Source organism: Muntiacus reevesi, chromosome 2 (genome assembly GCF_963930625.1).
Source record: "Muntiacus reevesi chromosome 2, mMunRee1.1, whole genome shotgun sequence".
Lineage (NCBI taxonomy): Eukaryota > Metazoa > Chordata > Mammalia > Artiodactyla > Cervidae > Muntiacus > Muntiacus reevesi.
Genome location: NC_089250.1, coordinates 251,821,153 through 251,831,640, shown reverse-complemented (window position 1 = coordinate 251,831,640; position 10,488 = coordinate 251,821,153).

The window sequence follows — 10,488 nt, the reverse complement described above, 5'->3', positions numbered from 1 at the left end:
AAGAATGCATTTGAATCAGCTCTAATGAGGTGGATGAAACTGGAGCCTATTATACAGAGCAAAGTAAGTCAGAAAGAAAACCATCAATACAGTATATTAATGCATGTATGTGGAATTTAGAATGATGGTAACGATGACCCTATATACGAGACAGCAAAAGAGACACAGATGTAAAGAACAGACTGTTGGATTCTGTGGGTGAAGCTGAGGGTGGGATGATTTGAGAGAACAGCATTGAAACATGTATATTAACATATGTGAAATAGATCGCCAGTCCAGGTTCGATGTATGAGGCAGGGTGCTCAGGGCTGGTGCACTGAGATGACCCTGAGAGATGGGATGGGCAGGGAGGTGGGAGGGAGGGTCAGGATGGGGAGCACATGTACACTCATGGCTGATTCATGTGAATGCATGGCAAAACCACCACAATATTGTAAAGTAATTAGCCCCCAATTAAAATAAAAAAAAAATAAAAAACAAAACAAAACAAACAAACTCTTGGAAAAAGAAAAAAAAATAGAGAACTAATAAGAACCTATTATATGGACAGAGAACTCTGTAATCACAGTACTCTGTAATCACCTATACAGGAAAAGAATCTGAAAAGAAAGTGAATGTGAACTGATATCACTGACTCTCTTTGCTGTACACCTGAAGCTAACACAACATTGTAAATCAACTACACTCCAATAATTTTTTTTTAAAAAGAAAAAAAAAAAAAACTCGAGGTTAAACACAATAAATAAATAAATAAAATATATAAGTGAGATGATACTCCTATGTGTTTAATACAGTGCTTGAGAAATCACTCAAATGATGGCTCTTCTACTACTGTTGTTAATATTTGATATTAACAACATGCCAAGCACTGTGCCAGGCACCAAGAATCATATCAAAGTAAGATAGCCTGAGTCATTTAAGAATAGGGGAGATAAATATATAACTGTAGAACAAAAAGTTATGTCAAAAATGATAGAGAGAGGGAGTGGTCCCACTCATTCTCAACACATATTAATGAATTGCCTCCTGTGTTTCCAGGAGCAATAGCTAGTAGGAGGAAAGTATATTGGAGAAGAAGGATAGCAGGAGGTAAGCAGGGGTATGGAGAGATAGGGGTGGCCCATGGACATATGGTGTAGGTCTTGGTAGGCCAGTGTGATCTGGGATATAAGGAAATGTTTTATCAGAAAGTGGCATTGAGTTAGAATCTGAGAAGAGGTAGGGTTTGAGAACAGAGTTGACAATGAGGATGAAAAAGGAGAGCAAAAAAAAAAAAGCTGGCCTGAAAGTCAACATTCAAAAAACTAAGATCATGTCATCCAGCCCCATCACTTCATGGCAAGTAGACGGGGGAAAAAAATGGAAGCAGTGACAGATTTTTGTTTTCTTGGGCTCCAAAATCACTGTGGATGGTGACTGAAGCCATGAAATTAAGAGATGCTTGCTCCTTGAAGAAGAGCTATGACAAACCTAGACAGCATATTAAAAAGCAGAGACATCACTTTGCTGACAAAGGTCCTTACAGTCAAAGCTATGGTTTTTCTAGTAGTCATGTATGGATGTGAGAGTTGGACCATAAAGAAGGATAACAGCTGAAGAACTGATGCTTTTGAATTGTGGTGATTGGAGAAGACTCTTGAGAGTCCCTTGAACTGCAAGGAGACCAAACCAGTCAATCCTAAAGGAAATCAATCCTGAATATTCATTGTAAGCATTTGCTGAAGCTGAAGCTCCACTACTTTGGCCATCTGATGTGAAGAGCCAACTAACTAGAAAATCCCTGATGCTGGGAATGATTGAAGGCAAAGGGAGAAGGGGGTGGCGGACGATAAGATGGTTAGAGAGCATCACTGACTCAGTGGACATAAATCTGAGCAAACTCTGGGAGGTAGTGAAGGACAGAGGAGTCTGGCATGCTGCAGTCCATGGGGTCGCAAAGAGTAGGACATGATTCAGGGACTGAACAACACACATTCTTTTCTCATCCAACAAACATTTGATTTTTCTACCAAGTTTCCCATGTTGTACAAACTAAGGACCCCTCCTTTCAAAGAAGATATCTTGCATTTGACTGTTTTAATAAAAAAATATATGATTCAGACTTCCCTGGTGGTACAGCAGATATGGACAGCCAATGCAGGGGAGGCAGGTTCGATCCCTAGTCTAGAAGAATTCCCACATGCCACCAAGCAACAAAACCCATGCACCATAACTGCTAAGTCTGCTCTCTAGAGCCCAGAGCCACAACTACTGAGCCTGTATACTGCACCTACTGAAGCCCATGAACCTAGAGCCCATGCTCCACAATAAGAGAAGCCACCACAATGAGCAGTGCACTCACTGCAACTAGAGAATGTCCATGTGCAGCAATGAAGACCCAGTGCAAACAAAAATAAACATTAATTAATTAATTAAAAAATAAATAGATGATCACTTAAAAAAAAACTAGAATATACTAAAACTAGGTGTGCAAAAATGAGAAAATAAGAACCTAGATAATACCGCTCATCCAGAGAGCACCATTTCAGGGCCAGGATTAAGGTGAGGTGAGTTTTGCCTCAGGTGCAAAATTTAAGAGGAAGGGGAGGCGCTAAAAAAAAAATCAGTAATATCTTAATTTTTTTAAAAAACAAAATTATTGTAAAGGAAGTCCAGGATGATACAATACCTAAGTTTTAAATAAAGGCAGGCTCCACCCCTGTGCATGCCCCACTCGGCCTCATTGACTGTGCACAGTTATTCCCTGTATGTTCCCTCTTCCCAGCAGATCCATCCTCTGCCCTCCTCTGCCCAGTTCTGGTTCCCCTGGGCAGGCTGGTCCCTAAGGACTACATCGACGGGCTTCCTTGCCTTCTGGCTTCCAGCTGGGCTCAGCCATTAGGAGGCACCTATTAGAAACTGGAGGGTGGGAGGAGAGAAAGGTTGTCATATGTCTCTCCCCACTCCATCCATTCCCATCATCTACTAGAAGGAGACCCTGGAGTTGGAGCAGCTGCGGCTACTTGGGCCCAGCTTTGTTACAGATCTGAGGAGTTCAAGTGGGGAGCTGCACACCTCTGCCGGGTTCTTTCAGCATCCTGAGGACAGGATGTGTGTGAAGCTTCGGGACTTAGCTTTCCCAAGGTCCACCTGCTCGTTTCGGCCCTAAGCCAGCTGACCAGTGGTTCTGTCCACAGGGAACTTGAAGAAGCTGGAAGAGCAGGCCCACCAGGGGAGACTTCCTCCTCACCCCCTAAGTAAATTGTGCTCTTTCATTCAGTCCTCACCACCTGCTGATTACATTTCATGCCTGTCTGACTGCAGATTTGAGAAGTTGGAAGGAACGTTCACCATTAAAAGAAACCACATCCTGGGGCCCAGAGGAGTTAGCCCTCTCCTCCCCACTCTCCCGGGGGGCCTGCTCAGGAGGCAGTGGGTGGAGGAGGATGTGGAGGGGAAGACAGCCAGACCTCCTCAGGAAAAGGAAACTTCTCACAGAAATGTGAGAAAACAAGGCAAAGTGAAGTGAGGAGTGAGCATCCACGCTGGAAAAACAGGAAGGCAGAAAAAGCAACTGTGCCCTGAGGGACACCCAGGAGGGGTCCAGGTGGCACAAGAAGAGAGAAGCAGGCGAGAAGCAAGCAACACAGCAAGCTGGCATGGGAGCTCCTGTAGTGAACACCATTCCCCTGGTGGCTACTGGAGGGCTGTGAAAACTCCTCCTCAAACAGTCTAAAGCAGGAAGAAAATGAATCTAACTGGGGAAGGTTTTAGGTGTTGCCCCTTTATCTTGTGCTTAGCCTGTTAGCTGGATTTAGAATTCTCTTCCTGGCCTTTAGATTCTCTCCCCATGGATTCCAAAACAACCTCAACACTCTTGTGGTCCAACAGGGCAGAAAGACATGTAAAAACAATATGCATAATTACAGAAATTCGTACAACCCAGAGAATGATCATTTCAGTGGGGGAGGGGGAGGAGACTGAACTGAGTGTGGATAAGGAAACGCATAGACAGTGAATGTCTGAACAGGGTTTAGAAGGCTTAACAGGAGCTTCTTTCGTGACTCAGACAGTAAAGTATTTGCCTGCGATGCTGATGACCTGGGTTCGATCCCTGGGTTGGGAAGACCCCCTGGTGAAGGGAAAGGCTACCCACTCCAGTATTCTGGCCCGGAGAATCTCATGGATAGAGGAGCCTGGCAGGCTACAGTTCACAGAGTCACAAAGTGTCTGACATGACTGAGAAGCGAACACACATCACTAACATAAGATTTTTGATATTTTTCCTTCCCAACTCTAAGTACTGCTTAAATAAACAGTGACACATACCTGGTAATACAATCAATGGATTATGAAACATCTTTTGAGGACAAAATGACACCCTCACACCTGAAAGGTAAATGCAACCATGACACAGGTGAGATGTACTCTTAAGACACAGGTGAGATGTACTCTTAAGAGCTTAGAATAGTTTATTCCAATGTTGATTTTGGTTTTGGTTACAAGGAGTCTCATTCATCCTTCCAACTGACCTCTACACCAGGCTCTCATTAGTTTTTCACAGAACTAGACTAGCAGGGGCCAGGGGAGTGTATCAAAGGCAAAATAGAATAAAATGAGACAACCCAATGGTTGATGGGTGGGGTGGGGTGGGGAGGACCATTCATGCACCTCCAATGGACAAAGGCTAAGACAGTCAGGGAGAGAACAGCAAACTTTCTGATCTCAAAATAATTCCTTGGTCATTTGCATCCAGCAGAAATCCAGACTTATTCAAGACATGGGATTTAACAATAAACGGGAACAGGGACTAACCTGGTGTTACACTGGATAAGAATCTGCCTGCCAATGCAGGGGACACAGGTGTGATCCCTGGTCTGGGAAGATTCCATATGTTGCAGAACAACTAAGCCCATGAGCCACAACTACTGAGTCCATGTGCCACAACTACTGAAGCTTGTGTGCCTTGAGCCTGTGCTCTGCAACAAGAGAAGCCACCACAATGAGAAGCCCGAGCACTGCAACTAAAAAGTAGCCCCCACTCTCCACAACTAGAGAAAGCCCATGTAAATTAATTAATTAAAAAATGGGAACCGAATCTGAATAACATAACTTTGTATTAAATTATTTGATATGACTATTAGCCATATGTCTGCAAAAACCATCCGTACACCATGCTGCTAGAATCCAGCAGCTAGGACTCACCCAATCCTTCATTATGTCACTCCCTTGCTCAAAAATTAACTATCGCCTGATGAGAAAAAGATAATGTGAAAATGCCCCTAGCCTTATATTCAGGGATTTCCACAACTGGGCTCCATCCTGCTCTACTACTCTCAGACTTTTTGTTTTTAGTTTTGTTGTTTTACTATTTCTTTGCAAAAAACTCTCTTCTTCGGCAAAACTAGTTTGCTCAGTGTCCCTAAAACACGCAATTGTTGCTGACCTTTCATAACGATAATATTCTTGCCTTCCCACCCCCATACTTGACTAGGCTATTAGATAAGATATTTTTCCTCTGTAGACTCCTAGCAGAAGTTCTCTCTCTTTTTTATACTCATACAATTTTTTTTTTAAGAAATGTAAGTTTCTTGACATGATTTAGGAAATGTTTGTAGTTAACAATGGTTTAGCATTATGTACTGAAGATAATAGCAAGGATCTCTAGACCAAGACATATCCACTTACTTACACTCTAACCTTTAAAGTATACTTGTAGGATTTAGATTATCTTTAGATTGATCTATAAAACATAATAAATTGTAAAATTGATTGCCCAATGTTTAAGAAACTGCCATTGTACTTGAGGTGGAAAAGTGCTTTTATCTGTGATGAGAGTTTATTACGTACTGTAGCTTCACATATCTTGTTGAACCAGGTTTTCCATGGGTGTGTCTGTTTGATTATGTTGTTTAATTTTGGGGAATTTTGCAACTGTTGTGCATAAAGCAGTGAGGCCCTTTGTGAAGGCTGAACAAAGGTTCATTCACTCATGCCTTTACAAGCTTTCACTGAGCACCTTCTATGTGCCAGGCACCATGCTAAGTGCCAGATGTATACAGATAAAGGTGTCCTATACTAAATGAGTTCCTTAACATTAGTTCAGGAGACAGGGTTAAGGCTTGTGACAGAGCTACACCCAAGGGGCTCCGTGTCAGTGATCCAATGCCATAAGAATGCTGAGTACCAACCAAGCCCATAATTTTAGTGGATGAAACAGTAACTGTTAATTTCTTATGCATCTGGAGTGGTTGCCTAGGCAGTCCTGCCCATTTTGGCTGGGTTCAATGAAGTGTCCAGGGGTTAATTACTGTTGGTTGATCTAGGATGGCCTCACTATGTTGATTCATCTCTGTTTCAAGGGCCTCATCCTTCAGCAGGTTTGTTCTCATGGCACTGGCTTAGACATAAGAGGAAGAGCATGCTCAACTAACTGCACAGATGATTTTTAAGCTTCTGCTTTAAACTATCCCATTGGTCAAAGCAAGCTGCATGGCTGAAACTGGAATCAGAGTTATACAGCACAGGGCATAGATCAGAGATGGGAAAATTGGGGTTGTCACTGCAAAATACTGCAGGTTCTGAATACACCTACCAGAGGCACCTAACTTTGCCTAGGGAGATAAGGAATGGCTTCTCCAAGAAGGTGGTGCTGACTTGAGCAGAATTTTGAAAGAGAAGATGGAAGTTAGCTAGGGAATAAAGAAGATGCTTTAAACAGAGTGACCCACATAAGCTAGAATAAGTACTTCCACATGTTTGCCTCACAGATGCATATACCCTTTGCCTGTGAACCTTTTCCTCCTTTCCCATTTGAAATTTAGATGTGCATTCTAGACATGTGGCAACCTTCTTATGACCATGAGGCAATAAGTGTCAGGTTGAAGATCTGCAGAAAGATGGCACTTAACAGCAACATCAAGTCACTGCAACAGCCCTAACTGACTATGCCCCAACTTCTTTGTCAACTGTGTCAGTTGAACATAGATGCAAAAATACTTAACAAAATTCTAGCAAACAGAATCCAACAACATATTAAAAAGGTCATACATGATGACCAAGTGGGCTTTATCCCAGGAATGCAAGGATTCTTTAATATCTGCAAATCAATCAATGTAATACATGACATTAACAAATTGAAAGATAAAAACCATATGATTATCTCAATAGATGCAAAAAAAGCCTTTGACAAAATTCAACATCCATTTATGATAAAAACTCTCCAGAAAGCAGGAATAGAAGGAACATACATCAACATAATAAAAGCTATATATGACAAACCCACAGCAAATATTATCCTCAATGATGAAAAATTGAAAGCATTTCCCCTAAAGTCAGGAACAAGGCAAGGATGCCCACTCTCACCACTACTATTCAACATAGTTTTGGAAGTTTTGGCCACAGCAATCAGAGCAGAAAAAGGAATAAAAGGAATCCAGATTGGAAAAGAAGAAGTAAAACTCTCATTGTTTGCAGATGACATTATCCTCTACACAGAAAACCCTAAAGACTCTACCAGAAAATTACTAGAGCTAATCAATGAATATAGTAAAGATGCAGGATATAAAAGTAACACACAGAAATCCATTGTGTTCCTATACACTAACAATGAGAAAACAGAAAGAGATATTAGGGAAACAATTCCATTCACCATTGAAATGAAAAGAATAAAATACTTAGGAATAAATCTACCTAAAGAAACAAAAGACCTATAGGTAAAAAACTATAAAATATTGATGAAGGAAATCAAAGAGGACACAAATAGATGGAGAAATATACCATGTTCATGGATTGGAAGAATCAATGCAGTGAAAATGAGTGTATTATCCAAAGCAATCTATAGATTCAATGCAATCCCTATCAAGCTACTAATGGTATCTTTCACAGAACTAGAACAAATAATTTCACAATTTGTATGGAATACAAAAAACCTTGAATAGCCAAAGCAACCTTGAGAAAGAAGAATGGAACTGGAGGAATCAACCTGCCTGACTTCAGGCTATACTACATAGCAACAGTCATCAAGACAGTACGGTACTGGCACAAAGACAGAAATATAGATCAATGGAACAAAATAGAAAGCCCAGAGATAAATCCATGCACCTATGGACACCTTATCTTTGACAAAGGAAGCAAGAATATACAATGAAGAAAAGACAATCTCTTTAACAAGTGGTGCTGGGAAAACTGGTCAACCACTTGTAAATAAATGAAACTAGAACACTTTCTAACACCATACACAAAAATAAACTCAAAATGGATTAAAGATCTAAATGTAAGACCAAAACCCATAAAATTCCTAGGGGAAAACATAGGCGAAACACTCTCCAACATAAATCACAGCAGGATCCTCTATGGCCCACCTCCCAGAGTAATGGAAGTAAAAGCAAAAATAAACAAATGGGACCTAATGAAACTTAAAAGCTTTTGCACAATGAAGGAAACTATAAGCAAGGTGAAAAGACAGCCTTCAGAATGGAAGAAAATAATAGCAAACAAAGCAACTGGCAAAGAATTAATCTCAAAAATATACAAGCAACTCCTGAAGCTCAATTCCAGAAAAATAAATGACCCAATCAAAAAATGGGCCAAAGAATTAAACAGACAATTCTCCAAAGAAGACATACTGGCACAAAGACAGAAATATAGATCAATGGAACAAAACAGAAAACCCAGAGATAAATCCATGCACCTATAGATTTTGTTTGTTAGCCATAGATGGCTATAGATGGCTAAAGATAGCCATAGATGGCTAACAAACACATGAAAAAATGCTCAACATCACTCATTATCAGAGAAATGCAAATCAAAACCACAATGAGGTACTATCTCACGCATGTCAGAATGGCTGCGATCCAAAAATCTACAAACAATAAATGCTGCAGAGGGTGTGGAGAAAAGGGAACCCTCTTACACTGTTGGTAGGAATGCGAACTAGTACAGCCACTATGGAGAACAGTGTGGAGACTCCTTAAAAAACTGGAAATAGAACTGCCATATGACCCAGCAATCCCACTGCTGGGCATACACACCAAGGAAACCAGAAATGAAAGAGACACGTGTACCCCAATGTTCATCACAGCACTGTTTTTAACAGCCATGACATGGAAGCAAAACCTAGATGTCCCTCAGCAGACGAATGAATAAGAAAGCAGTGGTATATATACACAATGGAATATTACTCAGCCATTAAAAAGAATACATTTGAATCAGTTCTAATGAGGTAGATGAAACTGGAGCCTATTATACAGAGTGAAGTAATCCAGGAAGAAAAACACCAATACAGTATACTAACACATATATATGGGATTTAGAAAGATGGTAATGATAACCCTATATGCAAGACAGCAAAAGAGACACGGATGTATAGAACAGTCTTTTGGACTCTGTGGGAGAAGGCAAGGGTGGGATGATCTGAGAGAATAGCATTGAAACATGTATATTATCATATATTAAACAGATCACCAGTCCAGGTTTGATACATGAGGCAGGGTGTTCAGGGCCAGTGCACTGGGATGACCCAGAGGGATGGGATGGGGAGGGCAGTGGGTGGGGGGTTCAGGATGGGGAACACATGTAAACCCATGACTGATTCATATCAAAGTATGACAAAAACCACCACAATATTGTAAAGTAATTAGCCTCCAACTAAAATAAATACATTAAAAAAAAAAAAAAAAAAAAAACTGTGTCAGCAAAAGGAACTTGACAAAATCCCCTGAAGAATTACCTTGTACTTCAGTATTTTACACCCCACCATGACTTCCCTTTCTTCCTTCAATCAGAGCCCCCATTCCTTTGGTCAAGTCAACTCCAGAAGCTTTGCATCATTTGCAGCAGTGGTGGCATTTTTCTCCAGAGAAACTATTTATTCCCAGAATGACGTTTCTAAATTTCTAGAATGTCAGGTGTTCTGGATAAGACAACATCCCTCCCCAGGCCTCATCACCAACAAGAGTAAAGATGGGTGAACCTTGTATTCTTCTGGCAGGTCCTTCACACTTCCCTTTCCTCAGTACCCAAAGTCTGGCCAGCGTTACCTGCCTTGAAATCATCATTATCTGTCATCATGATTCTCTTTATGCTGGTTTATGCTAGTCACACAAGAAGCCCAGGTTTCTAGGTCATTCCTTATCCCTTGCATTACATTTAATCCCAAATGGTCTTTTACATCCTGTTTTCTAATCTGATTTCATACCCTCTCTATCTCCTGAAACTCTTCAGAAATTGGTTGTTGGGATCAGTAAAATCCTTCTTTTCTCAAAGTCTCTGAATTTTCCCTTCTCCTTGTTCTAAAGGAAATCTGGCTCCTCTGTGAGGGCAATGCTTCCTCTGTAGCCCTCTCATGGGGTGGCTGTGTTTCTCCTACACCCTGCAATGGAAGAAGTGTCCACTTTGTCCTTATTGCTACTTCCAGGCCATTCTGCTTTCCTCCTTCCCAAACATGCCCAGCTTTGATTCTGACATTAACCAGACTATGCTACCCACTGGAGTGGGTTGCCATGCCTT